This window comes from Delphinus delphis, chromosome 11, assembly GCF_949987515.2.
Source record: "Delphinus delphis chromosome 11, mDelDel1.2, whole genome shotgun sequence".
NCBI classification, from domain to species: domain Eukaryota; kingdom Metazoa; phylum Chordata; class Mammalia; order Artiodactyla; family Delphinidae; genus Delphinus; species Delphinus delphis.
In genome coordinates, this window is record NC_082693.1 from 80,089,004 (window position 1) to 80,112,608 (window position 23,605).

At 36.6% G+C, this 23,605-nt stretch overlaps 1 protein-coding gene across 9 annotated transcripts in view; it reads right to left on the reverse strand.

Annotated features, from left to right (window-relative positions):
• The window catches only part of ANKS1B (ankyrin repeat and sterile alpha motif domain containing 1B), a 1,152,360-nt gene that overhangs the window by 232,708 nt on the left and 896,047 nt on the right, over nt 1-23,605 (reverse strand). The gene's annotated exons all lie outside the window — the stretch shown is intronic.

Here is a 23,605-nt window from a genome sequence, read left to right on the forward strand (position 1 = left end):
ATTAGGCTGCAGAAGACATATGATCTCCAGATATACTTTGGAAATTAACATTTTATTTTATTTTATTTATTTATTTTTGGCTGCATTGGGTCTTCATTGCTGTGTGCGTGCTTTCTCTAGTTGTGGTGAGCGAGGGTTACTCTTTGTTGTGCATGGGCTTCTCATTGTGGTGGCTTCTTTTGTTGTGAAGCATGGGCTCTAGGCATGTGGGCTTCAGTAGTTGTGGCACGCAGGCTCAGTAGTTGTGGCTCACAGGCTGTACAGTGCAAGCTCAGTAATTGTGGTGCATGGGCTTAACTGCTCTGTGGCATGTGGGATCTTCCTAGACCAGGGATTGAACCCGTGTCCCCTGCATTGGCAGGTGGATTCTTAACCACTGTGCCACCAGGCAATACATGGTTTGCAAATATTTTCTTCCATTCTGTAGGTTGTCTTTCCATTTTGTTGACTGCTTCATTTTCTGTGTAGAAACTTTTTAGTTTGATGTAGTTCCACATGTCTATTTTTGTTTTTGTTGCCTGTGCTTTTGGTGTCATATTCAAGAAATCTTTGCCAAGATGAATGTCATGAAGCTTCTCCCCTGTGTTTTTTTCTACGAGTTTTACAGTTTCAGCTCTTACATTTAAGTCTTTAACCCATGAATATATTCTTGTGTATGGTATAAGACAGAGTCCAATTACATTCTTTTGCCTGTGGATATCCAGTTTTCCCCAACCTATTTATTGAATAGACTACCTTTTCCCCCATTGTGTATTCTTGGCATCCTTATTGAAGATCTTTTGACAGTTATTTTCATGGATTTATTTCTGGGCTCTCTACTCTGTTCCATTATCTCTATGTATGTTTTTTATGCTTGTACCTTACTGTTTTGATTACTGTAGCTTTGTATTATCTTTGGAATCAGGAAGTGTGATGCATCCAGCTCTGTTCTTTTTGCTCAAAATCGCTTTGGCTATTTGGGGTCTTCTGTGATTCCATATGAATTTTAGAATTGTTTGTTTCTATTTCTGTAACAAAGGGCCATTGGGATTTTGATAGAAATTGAATCTGTAGTATTAACATTTTAACAATATTAAATCTTCCAATCCATGAACGCAAAATATCTTTCTACTTAATTTGTACCTGCTTTAATTTCTTTCATCAGTGTTTTACAGTTTTCAGCATACAAATCTTTCATCTCTTTGGTTAAGTTTAGTCATAAGTATTTTATTTTATATTATTGATGTTATTAAAAATGGGATTGTTTTTTAAATTTCCTTTTGGATAATTTGTTTTTAGTATAGATGTGTGACCAATTTTCATATGTAGATTTTTCTATCCTGCAACTTTGCTGAATTTGTTTATTAGTTTAATAGTTTTTTATGTGTGGAGTCTTTAGGGTTTTCTACATATAAGATCATGTCACCTGTGAAGACAGATAATTTTATTTCTTCCTTTCTGATTTGGATTCCTTTATTTCTTTTCCTTGCCTAACTGTTCTGGTCTGGACTTTCAGTACTATGTTGAATAGAAGTGGTGAGAGTGGGCATCCTTGTCTTGTTCTAGATCTCAGAGCAGAAGTTTAAAGATTTTCACCATTGAGTATGAATTTAGCTGTGTGCTTTTCATCTATGACCTTTACTGTGTTGAGGTAAATTCCTTCAAGTTAACTTTACCAATTGAAAATAATCTGGCTAATGTTGATTAAAATTGAGTCTATAAAACACTATAGCAGGGCAAAAGTGTGCCCAGATATTAACATGAGAGGTAAGAAACTTGGAAACTCCATTTGTGGGTGGGGAGTAGGCATGTAAAAAAATAACCAACTAGGATGTAAGCTTCTTGAGGAGCAGATATTTTCATCTGTTTCATTCTCTGCTATATGTTCAGTGACTTTACCGGTGTCTGGCACAGAGGAGATATCCAATAAATATATATGGAATGACTAAGAATGGATTACCTTCTGTGTGACTCATGATCTGTCACTACTTCCTGAAAGGTTAAGTAATATTGAGAAGAGACCACTTCTGGACACTATGACAACTACCACAGCTTAGAAGCAAGGATTCTCAATCTAAAGTCCATTGACCTCCAGAAGTTGGGTTTCAAAGGTCTGTTAACCTCCTGAAATTATACGTTATTACATAATAAACATATATTACATGTTTCTGGGGAGAAAGTCCACAGATTTCTTAATATTCTCAAAGGAGAGTGTGGCGCAACATTTTAGAACTATAGTGTCTGAGAAGCCTCCGTGCTGTAAGAGCAATTGGAAAGTCCTGGCAAACAGAAACTTTGGTCAAGCAGACCTTGGTTGAACTTCCAACTCTGCCCCTTGCTGGCTGGGTGACTTTGATTAAGTTTTAAAATCTCCCTCAGCTTCAATTTCCTTATCATGAAATAGAGATGATAATGACAAATCTCTAGGTATAACTGTAGAATCTGAACTTGAACCCCAATTTTTCTGATTCTAAAGCCCATGTTCTTAACAACTATTGTTCTACTGTAAGTAAATGAGATAGTTAATGTGGAAGTGCCTGGTGTAGAGTAGATAAAGTACTCAGAAATATTTTTTAAAGTAACAATAAAAAAGACAACCTAAAGAAACATCCACTTTAGAAACTCCTCTTTGATTAAGTAATATTCAAATTCAAAATACTTTTGTCATTGTTCTTATAAAACCAACCCCAAAATTTGGGGGAAGAGAGGGTATAAACTGTTGTAAGTGCATTAAAGTGTAAGGGGATTCCAGTGAGTCTTATGATGTGGTTTTGACAGGTAATGGATTACTAGGTCTACCTAACATTCAAATGAAAGGATGTGTGAGTCTTCTAGACTTTGTAGACAGCATCTACTCCTTGATCATCTACTTCTAGATAAATGGGGCTCCCGTTTCACTAGAGTCCAGCAGAAGACAGGGTTTTATGTTAATAATGGTTGTCCCTCTGCCTGAACAAAAGGCTGAAGAACAAATCACCATGGAACACAGAAGGTCTAGCTGTTGTTGTCCATTTCTAGAAGAGGGATAATTTAATGGCTCAACAGAAAGAATGCTTGCCTGGCTCCTTTGGGTAATTTCACAGTAGTTAGGAGCAGATATATGGCTCAGGTATTAGCTATTTCATTGCATTACCCTGACAAGTGACAGGAATTAGGTTTGCTTACATTGAAATAATAATCTTATTCCCTGCTTTTAACTTTTTTTCAAAACTTTTTATGGTTTACTGAGCTGAGAATGAATGAACCCATCTATATTCCTGGTTCAGAGTTGAGCAGTTTTCATCAAATAGCTACTCTGTGTCAGGCCGATACATTATCTCATTTAAGTCTCATAACAACATGGTAAGGTTGACTGTATCATGATCTTCATTTATCAGGTAAGGAAACAGGGGCTCAGAGAAGTTCCCAAGTTGAGAACATAGTTCAACTGCACACAGCTAGTGAGTGGTGAAGCTGAGAAGCAAGCCAGTGCTTTTAAGTCCACTTTGCTATGCTATGCATTTGTGAAATAGGTTGGTATTTAAAAATGGCATTCTGGCAGTCAGAAGGAGATCAAAAAAAGTTCTAAAGACAATATTATTAGAAATGGAAGTCTGGTCTTGCCAAGAAATACATAATGCTATGTAATAGAAAGGCTGGTATTTAGCTTGAAACAGGTATCTCTAAATATCATCCACTCCTGATTTCCCAGAACTTCTGCTGCCAGTGTCCTTGTCCTCACAGTGAGCCATGGCCATCCCCTGCCTCTGTAGAAGACCTCCAACACTAGCAGCCGTGTGGCTGACAGGGTCTTGGTGCTCCGGTCAGGTGTCAGGCCTGTGCCTCTGAGGTGGGAGAGCCGAGTTCAGGACATGGGTGCACCAGAGACCTCCTAGCTCCATGTAATATCAAACAGTGAAAGCTTTCCCAGAGATCTCCTTCTCAACACTAAGACCCAGCTCACTCAACGACCAGCAAGCTACAAACAATTACCAAGACAGGAACACAACCCCACCCATTAGCAGAGAGGCTGCCTAAAATCATAATAAGTTCACAGACACCCCAAAACACACCACTGGATGCAGTCCCGCCCACCAGAAAGACAAGATCCAGCCTTATCCACCAGAACACAGGCTTGGTCCCCTTCACCAGGAAGCCTACACAACTCACTGAACCAACCTTAGCCACTGGGGGCAGACACCAAAAACAGCAGGAACTAGGAACCTGCAGCCTGAGAAAAGGAGACCCCCAAAACAGTAAGTTAAGCAAAATGAGAAGACAGAGAAACACAGCAGATGAAGGAGCCAGGTAAAAACACACCAGAACAAATATATGAAGAGGAAATAGGCAGTCTACCTGAAAAAGAATTCAGAGTAATGATACTAAAGATGATCCAAAATCTTGGAAATAGAATGGACAAAATACAACAAATATTTAACAAGGACTTAGAAGAACTAAAGAGCAAACAAACAATGATGAACAACACAATAAATGAAATTAAAAATTCTCTGGAAGGACTCAATAGCAGAATAACTGAGGCAGAAGAACAGATAAGTGACCTGTAAGATAAAATAGTGGAAATAACTACTGTAGGACAGAATAAAGAAAAAAGAATGAAATGAATTGAGGACAGTCTTAGAGATCTCTGGGACAACACTGAATGCACCAACATTCGAATTATAGGGGTTCCAGAAGAAGAGACTGAGAAAATATTTGAAGAGATTGTAGTTGAAAACTTCCCTAACATGGGAAAGGAAATAGTCAATCAAGTCCAAGAAGCACAGAGAGTCCCATACAGGATAAATTCAAGGAGAAACATGCCAAGACACATATTAATCAAACTATGAAAAATTAAATACAAAGAAAAAAATATTAAAAGCAGCAAGGGAAAAGCAACAAATAACATACAAGGGAATCCCCATAAGGTTAACAGCTGATCTTTCAGCAGAAACTCTGCAAGCCAGAAGGGAGTGGCAGGACATATTTAAAGCGATGAAAGGGAAAAACCTACAACCAAGATTACTCTACCCAGCTAGGATCTCATTCACATTTGACGGAGAAATTAAAAGCTTTACAGACAAGCAAAAGCTAAGAGAATTCAGCACCACCAAACCAGCTTTACAAGAAATGCTAAAGGAACTTCTCTAGGCAGGAAACACAAGAAAAGGAAAAGACCTACAATAACAAACCCAAAACAACTAAGAAAATGGTAATAGAAACATACATATCGATAATTACCTTAAATGTAAATGGATTAAATGCTCACATCAAAAGACATAGACTGGCTGAATGGATACAAAAACAAGACCCATATATATGCTGTCTACAAGAGACCCACTTCAGACCCACGGACACATACAGACTGAAATTGAGGGGATGGAAAAAGGTATTCCATGCAAATGGAAATCAAAAGAAAGCTGGAGTAGCAATTCTCATATCAGACAAAATAGACTTTAAAATAAAGACTATTACAAGAGACAAAGAAGGACACTACATAATGACCAAGGGATCAATCCAAGAATAAGATATAACAGTTGTAAATATTTATGCAGCCAACATAGGAGCACCTCAATACATAAGGCAAATGCTAACAACCATAAAAGGGGAAATCGACAGTAACATAATCATAGTAGAGGAATTTAACACCCCACTTTCACCAATGGACAGATCATCCAAAATGAAAATAAATAAGGAAACACAAGCTTTAAATGACACATTAAACAAGATGGACTTAATTGATATTTATAGACATTCCACCCAAAAATAACAGAGTACACTTTCTTCCCAAGTGCTCAAGGAACATTCTCCAGGATGCATCATATCTTGGGTCACAAATCAAGCCTTGGTAAATTTAAGAAAATTGAAATTGTATCAAGTATCTTTTCTGACCACAGTGCTGTGAGACTAGATATCAATTACAGGGAAAAAAATCAGTAAAATATACAAACACATGGAGGCTAAACAATACACTATTTAATAACCAAGAGATCACTGAAGAAATCAAAGAGGAAATCGAAAAATACCTACAAAGAAATGACAACGAAAACACGACAACCCAAAGCCTATGGGATGCAGCAAAAGCAGTTCTAAGAGGGAAGTTTATAGCAATACAAGCCTACCTCAAGAAACAACAAACATCTCAAATAAACAACCTAAAATTATACCTAAATCAATTAGAGAAAGAAGAACAAAAAACCCTCCAAAGATAGCAGAAGGAAAGAAATCACAAAGAACAGATCAGAAATAAGTGACAAAGAAATGAAGGAAATGATAGCAAAGATTAATAAAACTAAAAGCTGGTCCTTTGAGAAGAGAAACAAAATTAATAAATTATTAGCCAGATTCATCAAGGAAAAAAGGGAGAAGACTCAAATCAAAAGAATTAGAAATGAAGAAGGGGAAGTAACAACTGACACTGCAGAAACACAAAGGATCATGAGAGATTACTACAAACAACTATATGCCAATAAAATGGACAACCTGGAAGAAATGGACAAATTCTTAGAAAAGCACAACCTTCTGAGACTGAACCAGGAAGAAATAGAAAATATAAACAGACCAATCACAAGCACTGAAATTGAGACTGTGATTAAAAATCTTTCGACAAACAAAAGCCCAGGACTAGAAGGCTTCACAGGCGAATTCTATCAAACATTTAGAGAAGAGCTAACACCTATCCTTCTCAAACTCTTCCAAAATATGGCAGAGGGAGGAACACTCCCAAACTCATTCTACGAGGCCACCATCACCCTGATACCAAACGCAGACAAAGATGTCACAAAGAAAGAAAACTACAGGTGAATATCACTGATGGAAATAGATGCAAAAATCCGCAATAAAATACTGGCAAACAGAATCCAGCAGCACATTAAAAGGATCATACACCATGATCAAGTGGGGTTTATCCCAGGAATGCAAGGATTCTTCAATATACGCAAATGAATCAATGTGATAAACCATATCAACAAATTAAAGGATAAAAACCATATGATGATCTCAATAGATGGAGAAAAAGCTTTCGACAAAATTCAACACTAATTTATGGTAAAAACCCTCCAGAGTGTAGGCGTAGAGGGAACTTACCTGAACGTAATAAAGGCCATATATGACAAACCCACAGCTAACATCGTTCTCAATGGTGAAAAACTGAAATCATTTCCTCTAAGGTCAGGAAAAAGAGAAGGTCTCCCACTCTCACCACTATTATTCAACATAGTTTTGGAAGTTTTAGTCACAGCAATCAGAGAGGAAAAAGAAATAAAAGGAATCCAAATCGGAAAAGAAAAAGTAAAACTGTCACTGTTTGCAGATGACATGATACTATACATACAGAATCCTAAAGATGCTACCAGAAAACTACTAGAGCTAATCAATGAATTTGGTAAAGTAGCAGGATATAAAATTAATGCACAGAAATCTCTGGCATTCCTATACACGAATGATGAAAAATCTGAAAGAGAAATTAAGGAAACACTCCCATTTACCATTGCAACAAAAAGAATAAAATATCTAGGAATAAACTTACCTAAGGAGACAAAAGACCTGTATGCAGAAAACTATAAGACACTGATGAAAGAAATTAAAGATGATACAAACAGATGGAGAGATATATCATGTTCCTGGATTGGAAGAATTAATGTTGTGAAAATGACTCTACTACCCAAAGCAATATACAGATTCAATGCAATCGCTATCAAACTACTAATGGCATTTTTCACAGAACTAGAACAAACAATTTCACAATTTGTATGGAAACACAAAAGACCCCGAATGGCCAATGCAATCTTGAGAACGAATAACGGAGCTGGAAGAATCAGTCTTCCTGACTTCAGGCTATACTACAAAGCTACAGTAATCAAGACAGTATGGTGCAGCACAAAAACAGAAATATAGATCAATGGAACAGGATAGAAAACCCAGAGATAAACCCATGCACATATGGTCACCATATCTTTGATAAAGGAGGGAAGAATATACAATGGAGAAAAGACAGCCACTTCAATAAATGCTGCTGGGAAAACTGGAAAGCTACATGTAAAAGAATGAAATTAGAACACTCCCTAACGCCATACACAAAAATAAACTCAAAATGGATTAAAGACCTAAATTTGAGGCCAGATAGTATAAAACTCCTAGTGGAAAACATAGGCAGAACACCGTATGACATAAATCAAAGCAAGACCCTTTTTGACCCACCTCATAGAGAAATGGAAATAAAAACAAAAATAAACAAATGGGACCTAATGAAACTTAAAATCTTTTGCACAGCAAAGGAAACCATAAACAAGATGAAAAGACAATCCTCAGATGGGAGAAAATATTTGCGAACACAGTAACTGGCAAAAGATTAATCTCCAAAATTTACAAGCAGCTCAGTGTCAAAAAAACAAACAACCCAATCCAAAAATGGACAGAAGACCTAAACAGACATTTCTCCAAAGAAGATATACAGATTGCCAACAAACACATGAAGGGATGCTCAACATCACCAATCATTAGAGAAATGAAAATCAAAACTACAGTGAGTTATCACCGTACACAGGTCAGAATGTCCATCATCAAAAAATCTACAAACAATAAATGTTGGAGAGGGTGTGGAGAAAAGGGAATCCTTTTGCACTGTTGGTGGGAATGTAAATTGATACAGCCACTATGGGGAACAGTATGGAGGTTCCTTAAAAAACTAAAAATAGAATTACCATACGACCCAGCAATCCCACTACTCGGCATATACCCTGAGAAAACCATAATTCAAGAACAGTCATGTACCACAAGGTTCACTGAAGCTCTATTTACAATAGCCAGTACATGGAAGCAACCTACGTGTCCATCAACAGATGAATGGTTAAAGAAGATGTGGCACATATATACAATGGAATATTACTCTGCCATAAAAAGAAACGAAATGAGTTATTTGTAGTTAGGTGGATGGACCTTGAGACTGTCATACAGAGTGAAGTACATCAGAAAGAGAAAAATAAATACCGTATGCTAACCCATATATATGGAATCTTAAAAAAAAAAAAAAAAAAAAAAGAAAGTGGTTCTGAAGAACCTAGGGGCAGGACCGAATAAAGATGCCGATGTAGAGACTGGACTTGAGAACGCGAGGAGGGCAGAGTGTTAGCTGGGACGAAATGATCGAGTGGCATGCAATTATATATACTACCAAATGTAAAAAAGATAGCTATTGGGAAGTAGCCACATAGCACAGGGAGATCAGCTCGGTGCTTGTCGACCACCTAGAGGGGTGGGATAGGGAGGGTGGGAGGGAGACGAAGAGGGAGGAGATATGGTGATATATGTATATGTATAGCTGATTCACTCTGTTATAAAGCAGAAACTAACACACCATTGTAAAGCAATTATACTCTAATAAAGATGTTAAACTAACACACCATTGTAAAGCAATTATACTCTAATAAAGCTCCTGAAATACTGTCTAGATGCTTCTTGTGACCTGCCTTGGTGATCCTAATGAAGTCTAGGTCATTTTTAGCATCTACAGAGAACAGGGGGAAATTGTTGTGTGTTAAATATTGTTTCAAAGTTATAGGCGAACCTGGATTTTATTACTTTATTTTATAAAGCATATAGCTGGTCACAAATAAAAGTTTAAAACAGTCCTCAAATTTTCCTGCCACCCACTTTTTTTGTTTGGTAACATGGACATCTCTGTAAAACACCCAAAACTTGTAGAGAGCAAAAGTGAGAGAGAAATTAAGTTTTATTGGGTAACCTAATGTTTACCAGCCAAGTTTACATACTTTATATCCTTAAATCTTTTGGAAAACTCTGTAAGTTTAGTAGTATTGGATTCATTTTAGACAAAACAATTAGCAAACAAATTAAAACGAAAATGGATTCAGAACAGTCAGGTAAGTTACCCAAAGTTGCACAGTTGAGATGTGGGTGGCAACGCCAAGATTTAAACCCAGATCATGTTCTCTTCATTCTATGATGTTACCACATAGATTATAAGAGCCCCAGCAGGTGATATAGACAGCGCAGAATGTCCTGAAAGATTGTCCTTTGAGGTATTTCCACCTGGATCTTTCTTGGGACAGGTAATTAATGCAACTCATTATAAACCAGTCATAGAATGCAGGAGTTGGAGAGCCTTTATAGATTATGTAGTCCAATATTTTGATTTTTTTAGGTGAGGAGAGTATACATTAACTCTGAGTTCTTAACTCGGAGAAGTTAAGAAAATTGTCTAAGGTCACAGAGCAAGAACAGTTGTCTTCTAAATCCCAGCTCTGTGCTGTTTATGTTATGTCAGTGTGAGTAAAAGTTAAGAACATGGGCTTTAGAGTCACACTATCCATATTCAAATTCTGGATGGGTGGGGAAAGTTACCTAAACTCTCTGGACCTCAGTTTATGCAACTGTAATATGATGATTGTAGTACTTCATGGGGTTGATTCAATGAGCTAATACTTGCAAAGCACTTAGATCAGTGCTTGTTTACCCCGTAATAAATACTTAATAAGTGTTAGCTATTATTATTCTCACCTTGTCTCCCAAAGACAAAGCCTAGTAGTACAGAAGCTTTTGGAGTGGTTGAACTGAAGGAGAAATAGTAGAAAAAGGCAAACTTTTGAGAAAATCATGAAGTAGTTCCTCTGTAGAGATGGTAGGGAGATGGTACACAACCCACAGAGTACATTCCACAGGGACTCAGCACCTAAGACCTCATGAGGGCTGGAGGTCTAGGTAGGCCTCACAGGCTGATCCAGATGGAGCAGCTCAGGAAGCCAAGGACTGCATACCAGCAGTCACTCGGCAGAACTGTGATAGAAACTAAAGAGAATCTTCCATGTTCTTGGATTGGAAGAATCAATATTGTCAAAATGACTATATTACCCAAAGCAATCTACAGATTCAGTGCAATCCCTGTCAAACTACCAATGGCATTTTTCACAGAACTAGAATAAAACATTTTAAAATTTGTATGGAGACACAAAAGATCCTGAATAGCCAAAGCAATCTTGAGAAAGAAAAACAGAGCTGGAGGAATCAGGCTCCCTGACTTCAGACTATACTACAAAGGTATAGTCATCAAAACAATACAGTACTGGCAAAAAAACCCGCAGAAATATAGATCAACGGAATAGGATAGAAAGCCCAGAAATAAACTCATGCACCCAAGGTCAATTAATCTATGACAAAGGAGGCAAGACAATACAATAGAGAAAAGGCAGTCTCTTCAATAAACGGTGCTGGGAAAACTGGACAACTACGTGTAAAGGAATGAAATTAGAACACTCCCTAACACCATACACAGAAACAAACTCAAAATGGATTAAAGACCTAAATGTAAGACTGGATACTATAAAACTCTTAGAGGTAAACATAGTCAGAACACTCTTTGACATAAATTGCAGCAATATCTTTTTTGATCCGTCTCCTAAAGTAATGGGAATAGAACCAAAAATAAACAAATGGGACCTAATCAAACTCAAAAGCTTTTGCACAGCAAAGGAAACCATGAACAAAATGAAAAGAGAACCCACATAACGGGAGAAAATATTTGCAAATGATGCAGCCAACAAGGATTAATCTCCAAAATTTACAAACAGCTCATGCAGCTCAATATCAAACAAACAAAAAAACAACCCAATTAAAAAATGGGCAGAAGACCTAAACAGACATTTCTCCAAAGAAGACATACAGATGAAAAAATGCTCAACATCGCTAATTATTAGAGAAATGCAAATCAAAACTACAATGAAGTATCAATTCACTCTGGTCAGAATGGCCATCATTGAAAAGTCTACAAACAATAAATGCTGGAGAGGGTGTGGAGAAAAGGGAACCCTCCTAAACTGTTGGTGGGAATATAAATTGGTACAACCACTGTGGAGAACAGTATGGAGGTACACTAAAAAACTGAAAATAGAGCTACCATATGATCCATCAATCCCACTCCTGGGCATATATCCAGAGAAAAGCATGGTTCGAAAGGATATGCACCCCCATGTTCATTGTGGCACTGTTTACAATAGCCAAGACATGGAAGCAACCTAAATGTCCATTGACAGATGAATGGATAAAGACATGGTACATATATACAATGGAATATTACTCAGCCATTAAAAAGAATGAAATAATGCCATTTGCAGCAACATGGATGGGCCTGGAGATTACCATACTACATGAAGTAAGTCAGATAGAGAAAGACAAATATATGATATTGCTCATATGTGGAATCTAAAAAAATGATACAAATGAATTTATTTACAAACAGAAACAGATTCACAGGGTTAGAAAACAAACTTATGGTTACAAAAGGAGAAAGGTGGGGGGAGGGATAGATTGGGAGTTTGGGATTGACATTTACACACTACTGTATTTAAAATAGATAGCCGATATCCAGATTGCCAACAAACACATGAAAGAATGTTCAACATCATTAATCATTAGAGAAATGCAAATCAAAACTACAATGAGATATCATCTCACACCGGTCAGAATGGCCATCATCAAAAAATCTACAAACAATAAATGCTGGAGAGGGTGTGGAGAAAAGGGAACCCTCTTGCACTGTTGGTGGGAATGTAAATTGATACAGCCACTACGGAGAACAGTATGGAGGTTCTTTAAAAAACTAAAAATAGAACTACCATACAACCCAGCAATCCCACTACTGGGCATATACCCTGAGAAAACCATAATTCAAAAAGAGTCATGTACCACAATGTTCATTGCAGCTCTATTTACACTAGCCAGGATATGGAAGCAACTTAAGTGTCCATCATTGGATGAATGGATAAAGAAGATGTGGCACATATATACAATGGAATATTACTCAGCCATAAAAGGAAATGAAATTGAGTTATTTGTAGTGAGGTGGATGGACCTGGAGACTGTCATACAGAGTGAAGTAAGTCAGAAGGAGAAAAACAAATACCGTATGCTAACACATATATATGGAATCTAAGAAAAAAAAAAAAAGGTCATGAAGAACCTAGGGGTAAGATGCGAATAAAGACACAGACCTACTAGAAAATGGACTTGAGGATATGGGGAGGGGGAAGGGTAAGCTGTGACAAAGTGAGAGAGTGGCATGGACATATATACACTACCAAACGTAAAATAGATAGCTACTGGGAAGCAGCCAATAGCACAAGGAGATCAGCTCAGTGGTTTGTGACCACCTAGAGGGGTGGGACAGGGAGGGTGGGAGGGAGGGAGATTCAAGACGGAAGAGATATGGGAACATATGTATATGTATAACTGAATCACTTTGTTATAAAGCAGAAACTAACACACCATTGTAAAGCAATTATACTTGAATAAAGATGTTAAATAAATAAATAAATAAATAAAATAAATAGCCAACAAGGACCTACTGTATTGCACGGGGAACTCTGCTCAATGTTCTGTAATAACCTAAATGGGAAAAGAATTTGAAAAAGAATAGGGATACTCAAAAAATAAAATTTTCAACTGAATATTAAGAAAAATAAAGAGAACCTTCCACTTTCAACAAGGATAATCATTTTTCTTTCTCCCTCTCTCCCTCCTTGCCTTCTTCCCTGCCTTCTTTCCTGTCTTTCATTTACCAGATGTTTTCTGAGTGACTACTATGTGTCAGGCACTGGTACAATGGTGCACAAAATAAAGTCTCTACCCTCATGGAGCTTAATTTCTAGTGGGGGAGACAGATGATGATCAAAGACAAATACGTAGCACAGTGAAAAGTGCGATGAAGGGGTAGAAAGTCATGCGGGGGTGTGCTATCTTTTTTAGATAGGGTGATCAGGGGTGCCTCTTTGAGGAGGCTGCATTTGAGCAAAAACCTTAATGAAGTGAAAGCACCAGCCATATGACTGTCAGGAGAAAGAATATTGCACACTGAGGCAAAAGCAAACCCAAACCTATAGTGAGAGAAGCTGAGTGTGATTTGCATAATAGCAAGAAGGCCAGTGTGGCTGGAGCAGAGAGAGAAGGGAGTGTAGACAGGGTCAGATCACCTACTTCCTGTAGGCTGGGGTATGGACTAAACAACAGTGAAGCTTCATTTGTCCATCAAAATATGTCACGCTGAGTCATTACCCAACATCCAAATCATGTCGTTGACAATTACTTCTTTGTACAAATAAACGAAGGGTAGACGTATATTAGCCAACTTCTGTGTGCCCGAAGTGAAAACTAATTGAAGCTATAAGAAAAAAAGGAAATACATTTGTCATGCTCCATGTGCCTGATATTCATCTCATGTTAATATTAAGCATACTACACTACTGGCTGGAGTTTAGGTCAACCTGAGGAAATTATTCCTAAAGCAGCAGCCTGGGTATATGGTAGGGGTGGGGCTGTGGCAGGGCAGGCATAAATTCACATAGGCGCTCCCTCGAAGCACAGTTACTGGGATTGGCCATGTTGAGCCCAGTCTAGACACTTCCAGCAGTCCTTGGGAAGCAGTTACTCGAGTCTTCTTGATCATTTTCATTTGTTTTCAGAAGACACAGTAAAGAGATGGTGCCTAGGTTAATCCTTCTAGTGAAAGATGTTTCCTTTAAGGACCTTGTCTAGGCAGGGGGTTTTGAGTCAAAGGAGAGTGTGTATGAAATAGACTAAAATTAATCCTGGCTCAGTGGTCTTTTTCTCTTGCAATTACAAAGATATTGATTGGCTATATACTAGACTGTAAGTGTTGGGAGAGGAGGACCACTGTTACAAAGTCTCAGAGAACTCACAGTCCAGCAGACATTTCTGAGAAATAAAGACTGGAGAATGTAGTTTATGTAAGTGCCACAAAATTTCACTAGGAAAAATAAATGCACACCGCTCGGGAAAATATTTGCTACCAAAATAAAAGCACGGAAGGCACATACTAAATCATACTCATTTTGATAAACAATAAAAGAGTCTGAATTAATAAACGTTCTCAATCAGAAAAATTGCTCATTTGTAGTTTGGGATTTAAAAGCTTTTTTGTATATTGACTATTTGTTTTGAAGTAATTAGCTATTAGACCTACAAAAGTATTTCCTTTTCATATCAGGTATACAATGGCTTCAAAGTCAAGACAAGGTTGGATGGTAAGAAAGTGAACAAAGAAGTTGAAGGAAATATTGACATTCTTCAATCAATGAAAATATGTCAGCATGCGTGACCATCTTTAGCTGGAAATAATACAATGGAAATAAATAATGTAAGGAAAAGAGACAGCATCATCGGCTATTCATATATGTATTCAGTGTTGTACAATAAAAATTTTAGAGGCGAAGATTTAAAGTGAATGAAAATAATCAGTTCTAATACTTGAAAATTCCAGCAGTTCAGAGAATATTTTTAGTATGCTTTCCGTGCCCTAAATGTAAAACTTAAAATTATTTTATTAAGAAAATCGTATTCAATCTCTTGAGAAATTTGCATTTCACTGCAAAGATGGAACATAGCATCCTTGGCTGAGTTACTTTCTGTAGAAGTCAGCGCCATTTTGTGGTATATGATTAGCACATTCTGAAGACAAAGATTCCAGAAAGTTTAAATTTAGTTGTGAAAAATTGAAGGCATTTATCCATTCATATTTAAGCATGAAAAATGCAAGCTTCACTTTGTGTGTTTAAATGCCACATATTATAATGGAAACTATACAAGATGTGATCAAATTCTTCACATTTACAAACCAAATAAAATAGAGGCTGGCCTACAGTTAGTGAAACAGTCAGATCTGATACCAGAAAAATGCTTGTCATAGAACAAAAAACTCTTATGCTTTCAGGAAAGTAAAATACCATTCTTGATGGATATTCTAGGTCAAGAGAGACTGGAGAATCTAAGTATAGGAATAAAGTGTTTATGACACTCTAAAATACAAATTTTGGAAATAACAGTTTATATTTCATGTACTTATAGACAATAGATATTATTGGTAGCTTAAGAAAGAATTTAGTGAGTGATAAGACACTGACATCGACTGAATAATATTCAAGATATAGGTGTATTTGATGAGCTCATCAAACCAGGATATATTACAGTATATGGGAGAGATTTCAAATATCTCTTATAGCTTAAATTCTCATACTGGGAAAAACATAGTCCATTTAGTTTTAATCTATGTCTTTATGTTTAAAGTAGATTTTTTACATAGAGAGCATATAGTTGGGTATTGCTTTAAAGTTTAATCCAATCTTTGTCTTTTAATTTACATATAATGTAGTTATTGATACAGTTGAATTTAAATCTATATCTTGCCATTTGTTTTCTATTTATTCCATTATATTTTTGTTCCTTTCCCCCTCAGTTTCTGCCTAATTTTAGATTAATGGAGTACTTGTTTTAGTATTCCATTTTATTTCCACTATTGCTTTATTAGTTATACCTCTTTATTTATTTTCAGTTGCCCTAAGGTTTACAATATGCATTTTTAGCTTAGTATAGTCTATCTTCTAATAGTGTATCATTTAATGTATAACATATGATCCTTACAACAGTTTCTATTCTATTCCCCTATCCTTTATGCTATTGCTATCACATATTTTACTTCCATGTATGATAAACCTCATGATACATTGTTATTATTTTTGCTTCCAACAGCCAAGTATCTCTTCAGTAAATTTTTTAAATGCTAAAATTTTATATCCAAACATGTATTTACCATTTTCAGCACTTTTCCTTTCTTTGTGTAGATTTGAGTGTTTATGTGGTATCATTTTTCTTTCTAACAGAAGAACTTCCCTGAACATTTCTAACAGTGTAGTTCTGCTGGCAATGAATTATCTGATGTTGTTCACCTAAAAATGTCTTATTTCACTTTTATTTTTCAGGGATATATTTATTGGATATAGCAATTGACAGCTTTTTTTTTATTCAAAATCTTAAAGATGTTTGTTCCATTGTCCTACTGTTTTCATCATGACAAAAAGCCTGCAGAATTTCTTATCTTTGTTCCTCTGTACATAAGGTTTTATTTTTTTTCTTTTTAATGCTTTTAGTGATTTGATTATGCTGTACCTTGGTGTGGGCTGTGTGTGTGCGTATCCTGCTTGGTGTTTGTTGGATCTGTGGGTTTATAGTTTTCATATCAAATTTTAAAAAATTGGTGACCATTATTTCGTCAAATATCTCCCCCTCCCTTATTTTTTTAACAAAGACTGATATTCCACAGGACACTGAGGCTCTGTTAATTTTTTCACCATTCTTTCCTCTACAGACTTCATTTTGGATGATTCTCTTGTTATGTCTTCAAGTTCATGGACTTTTTTCTTTTGCAGTGTCTAATCTGCTCTTAATCCTATACAGTTAAATTTTCATGTCAGATATTGTGTTTTTTCATCTCTAGAAATTCCACTTGGGCTTTTAAAAATATTTTCCATTTCTCTCCTCATGTTAATGTTTTCCGCTAAATAATTGCACATACTGGATAGATATCTTAACATATTTTTCTGCTGGTTCCATCATCTCTGTCATTTCTAAGTCTGTTTCTATTGAATGATTTTTTTCTTCTGGTAGTAATCTGTCATGTTTTTTTGCCTCTTGGCTTGTCTAATAGTTTTTGATAGGATGCTGAAGATTTAAAATGCTACATGGTTGGTTATCTGGATTTTGACTTCCTCAAAAAGTGTTAACTTTTTTCTAGCTGCTCTGCGGCATGTGGGATCTTCCTGGACCAGGGCACGAACCCGTGTCCCCTGCATCGGCAGGCGGACTCTCAACCACTGCACCACCAGGGAAGCCCACTGCGCTCATTTTTGATAAGTGTATGGGGAAATTATAAGAAAAAGAAATCAAGAATTTCAAAGATCTAGACACTGATATAACTGGAATGTGATATCATGTTCCATGAATCAATACTTTAAAGTAAGTTTTTATTAAATGTTTATTAAATACAAAAGAATACTTATAAAATATATGTAAATTTTAAAGGAATGATCCTCCAACTTTAATGTGCAAACAATCATCTGGGATCTTATTAAAATGCAGATTCTGATTCATGCAGTCTGGGGCCTGTTTCTGCATTTCTAACAAAATCCCAGATGATGTCAATACTCTCCTCTGCAGATTATCCTTTGAGTAGCAGGAGTAAAAGTACTGATAATACAATGATCATCAGTGTACCCACCACCAGTGTAAGAAAAAGTACATTATCATGATCTCTGATATCTTCTGCATGCTCTTCCTAATCCCCTCCCCCTCTCCCTCTCTTACAGATAATTACTCTCCTGAGTTTTGTTTTTATTATCCTTCTGCTTTTCTTGATAGTTTTATCATATATGCTTGTCTCTCTAAATATATATTGTTAGGTTTTGCATATTTTTGAATGTAAGAAACTAATATAAATGGAATCATTTGTATATATTCTTTTGCATTTTTTTCACTGCATTATATTCCTGAGATTCATTTATACTGTGTATAACCTTAGTTTGTTAATTTTCATTGCTGTATGGAATTGTTTTGTATGAATATACACAGCTTACCTATTTTTACTATTGATGGACTTTGGAATTTCAATTTTATACTGCCATGAAAATTCTTATACAAGTTCTTGGTGTATATATGCAAGACTCAATCAGGTTATATACATAAGTGTTGAATTGCTGGTTCATAGTTCATTGCTGGTATAGTTTTCATCTCAGACACAGTACCCTTTATCCTTAAATGTTCTAAGCGTTATACAATCTGGCAACCTCTTTAATCCTCACAACCACCCTATGAGGCAGCTACAGTTAGTCCGCCCATTTACTGATGAGAAAACCAAGTCACTGGGATATTAACTTGCCCAAAGTCACATAACCAGTAAGTAATAAAAGCCATGATTTGATTCTAGTTTGGTTCCAGAGCTCAAATTCTAAACCACTAGTCTGTACCATCTAGATAGCATATATTCTCACACACACACACACACACACACACACACACACACACACACACACTTATACACAAAGCACTGTAGGATCTATGGATGACAGCATTCAGTCCAGCTGTTAGAGAACTTAAAATCTGGTTGAGAAAATAGAATATTTATATGTAAAAAGATAATAGAAGACACTGCATATGAAGTGACAGAAGGATGGCATGGACAAATCAGGCCACAGATGTCGTGGAGCATGGGCTGGGGTAGATTACAGGATGGATGGACAAAACCTACCTGGCTCCTGCCCACTGCTCTGCACATATCTCCCTGACACTCACCAAACTCTAACCATATTGACCCTCTTTCCGTTCCTCGAAATGTCATGCTTGTTCCTATCTCGTGGCCTTTACATTTTCTGTGCCCTCTGCCTGGAATGCTTTTTTCCAAATCTTGGTAAGTCTGGCTCTTTTGTTATCATTCAGAACTCAGATCAAATGTACCCTCCTTAAAGAGAATTTCTTTGATGACTCAACCTGAAATAGTACTCCAATTCTACCATAGTCCATTAGCCTGCTTAATTTTATTTATGATGCTTATCCCTATCTGAAATCATCTCATCTATTTGTTTACTTGCTTGTGGTCTGTTTCTCTTTATTAGAATAGAAACTCCATGCTCAAGGACCTTGTCTGTCTTGTTCGTGTCTTTTTTTCTTCTTCCCTCAAATAGCTTCTGATGTTTCTACTTCATCTACAAAATCTTTTTGAGTTTAAAGCTATGAGGGAATGTCTGTCTCTTTGACTTGTTTTGAGGACTTTGGGCTAATGTATTTGTACAAAGAAGATATTTTATGTGTTTGTTTTCCCCTCACATCTTTAAAACATGGAAGAAATGTGGTTTCTGAGGTCTCTGGATTTGTTTGTCATCACCCTTGAGAGTTATCGATGAGTAATATAAAAGGCTGGTTCTTTGTAGTTGGTTTCTTTTGAAATGTCCCTCTACTTTATAAGTCACGCTGATGGCATTTCCTTTACACTCACCTGTCCATATATTTATCAGCCATCACAGTTTTTTCTTGCTGCTTGGAACTTAATCGAATGAGTTCTTTAATTTTTTTTAACATCTTCATTGGAGTATAATTGCTCTAAAATGTTGTGTTAGTTTCTGCTGTATAACAAAGTGAATCAGCTATATGTATACATATATCCCCATACCCCCTCCCTCTTGCGTCTCTCTCCCACCCTCACTATCCTACCCCTCTAGGTGGTCACAGAGCACCAATCTGATCTCCCCGTGTGATGCAGCTGCTTCCCACTAGCTATCTGTTTTACATTTGGTAGTGTATATATGTTCATGCCACTCTCTCACTTCGTCCCAGGTTACCATTCCCCCTCCCCGTGTCCTCAAGTCCTTTCTCCACATCTGCGTCTTTATTCCTGTCCTGCTCCTAGGTTCTTCAGAACCTTTTTTTTTAGATTCCATATATATGTGTTAGCATACGGTATTTGTTTTTCTCTTTCTGACTTACTTCACTCTGTATGACAGACTCTAGGTCCACCCACCTCACTACATATAACTCAATTTTGTTTCTTTTTATGGCTGAGTAATATTCCATTGTATATATGTGCCACATCTTCTTTATCCACTCATCTGTCGATGGACACTTAGGTTGCTTCCATGACCTGGCTATTGTAAATAGAGCTGCAATGAACATTTTGGTACATGACTCTTTTTGAATTATGGTTTTCTCAGGGTATATGCCCAGTAGTGGGATTGCTGGGTCATATGGTAGTTCTATTTGTAGTTTTTTAAGGAACCTCCATACTGTTCTCCACAGTGGCTGTGTCAATTTACATTCCCACCAACAGTGCAAGAGGGTTCCCTTTTCTCCACAACCTCGAGTTCTTTGTTTCTTTATGAACAGATGAACATGAGTGGTTTTCTAAAATATGCCAAGGAAACAGTGAGCTGTAGGAAAGATTTTATTCTTCACTACAATATATCTTGGTAATTAAGAAGTCATTTCTTTGGCTAAGTGCTGAAAGTAAAGTGATGAATATTGTGCAGGATAAAGCTGTGAATTATAAAATACTTTCAACTCTGTTTAAAAATCTGATGAACATTAATTTTACTCCATTACTTTGCCCTGTGAAATAAATACATTACTAATTATAAACAAAATGATATTTAATCTTCCTAATGGAGGTCTAACATATTCATTTTAGCCCCATTCATAGGAATGTTATTTGAAATGGAATACTACATTATAATTATATTGAAATAATATTGGTTTTCAATTATGAAAATACCAATCCTTCTTCAACATTCAAAAAAATAAAAGAAGAGGGAACTCCTTTTTATGAGGAGAGCATTACCGTGTTACCAAAGCCAGACAAAAATACCACAAGAAAATAAAACTACAGGCAACTACAGGCCAATATCCTTGATAATCACAGATGCAAAAATCTTCAACAAAATATCAGCAAACCAAATTTAATAGCACATTAAAAGAACCATACACCATGACCAAGTGAGATTTATCCCTGGGTGCCAGGATGGTTTAACATATGCAGATCAATCAGTGTGCTACACCACATTAACAGAAAGAAGGATAAAAATCACACGATCATCTCAATATCTGCAGAAAAAGCATTTGACAAAATTCAAGACCCTTTCATGGTAAAAACTCTCAACAAACTAGTGACTTACCCTAGGGACTTCCCCTTAGAAGGTACTTACCACAACACAATAAAGCCTATATATAAAAAGCCCATAGCTAACATCATTCTCAATGGTGAAAAACTGAAAGTTTTTCCTCTAAGATGTGGAGCAAGGCAAGGATGCTCACTCTTGCCACTTCTATTCAACACTGTACTGGAAGTCTTAGCTATAGCATTTAGGCAAGAAAAAGAAATAAAAGGCATCCAAATCAGGAAAGGAGAAGTAAAATTATCTTTGTTTGTAGATGACATGATCTTATATGTAGAAAATACTAAAGACTCCCCCCCACACACAACTATTAGAACTAATAAATGAATTTAGCAGAGTTGCAAGATACAGAATCAACATTCAAAAATCAGTTGTATTTCTAGGTACTATACACTAACAATGAATTACCCAAAAATGAAATTAAGAAAACAATTCCACTTACAATAAATTCCAAGGATTAAAATACTTAGGAATAAAGTTAACCAAGAAAGTGAAAGACTTTGTACACTAAAAACTAAAAAACACTGATGAAAGAAATTAAAGCAGACACAAATAAATGGAAAGACATCCTGTGTTCACATATTGGAAGAATTAATATTATTAAAATGTCTAATCACCCAAAGCCATCTATGTATTTATTACAATCCCTATCAAAATCCCAATGACAGTTTTTACAGAAATAGAAAAAAATCCTAAAATTCATTTGGAACTACAAAAGACCCTGAGTAGTCAAACCAATTTCGAGCAAGAAGAACACAGCTGGAGGCATCATGCTTCCCAATTTCAAAATATAATACAAAGCTACAGTAATCAAAACAGTATGGTACAGGCATAAAAACAGACATAGAGACCAATGGAACAGAATAGATGGCCCAGAAATAAACCCATGCAAACAACTGTCAACTGATCTTTGACAAGGATGTCAAGAATACACAATGGGGAAAAGATAGTAAATAAATGGTGTGGGGATAACTGGACATCCACATGCAAAAGAATAAAATTGGACCCGTATCTTACGCCATACACAAAAACTGTAAGACTTGGGCTTCCCTGGTGGTGCAGTGGTTGGGAGTCCACCTGCCGATGCAGGGGACACGGGTTCGTTCCCCGGTCTGGGAAGAACCCACATGCCGCGGAGCGGCTGGGCCCGTGAGCCATGGCCGCTGAGCCTGCACATCCAGAGCCTGTGCTCCACAACGGGAGAGGCCACAACAGTGAGAGGCCCAGGTACCGTAAAAAAAAAAAAAAAAAAAAAGTAAGACTTAAAAACTTAAAAAGTGGACTAAAGACTTAAACATAAGACCTGAAACCATAAAACACAGGGAAGAAAACATAGGTGAAAAGCTTCATCAAATTTTGATTTGGCAATGACTTTAGTTTTTGCAATGATTTTCTGGATATTACACCAAAAACGTAGATGACAAAAGCAAAAATAGACAAGTGGGATTACATCAAACTAAAAAGTTTCTGCACAATAAACAATCAACAAAATGAAAAGGCAACCTACGAAACAGAAGAAAATATTTGCCAACTCTGTATCTAATAAAGAGTTAATCAGCAAAATATATAAGGAACTCCTACAGCTTAATAGCCAAAACTCAGATAACCTGGTTAAAAACTGGGCTAAGGACTTGAATAGACATTTACCCAAAGAAGACATACAAATGGCCGGCAGGTGTATGAAAAAAATCTCAACAATCCTAATCATCAGGGAAATGCAAATCAAAACCACAGTGAGATATCACCTCATACTCATTAGGACGGCTTTTATTTTAAAAAAAAATCACATAACAAATGCTGGTAAGGGCATGGAGAAAGGGGACCCTCGTATACTGTTGGTGAGGTTGTCAATTGGTGTGCCTCAAAAAAGTATGAAGGTTTCTCAAAAAACTAAAAAGAGAACTACCATGTGATCCAGAAACTCCACTCCTGGATATATATCCAAAGGAAATGAAAACTGGATCTAGAAGAGATATTAGCACTTCCATGCTGCAGCATTATTCATAATAACTAAGACATAGAAGCAATCTATTTTTTATTATTTTTTTTGCAGTACGCGGGCCTCTCACTGTTGTGGCCTCTCCCATTGCGGAGCACAGGCTCAGCGGCCATGGCTCACGGGCCTGGCCGCT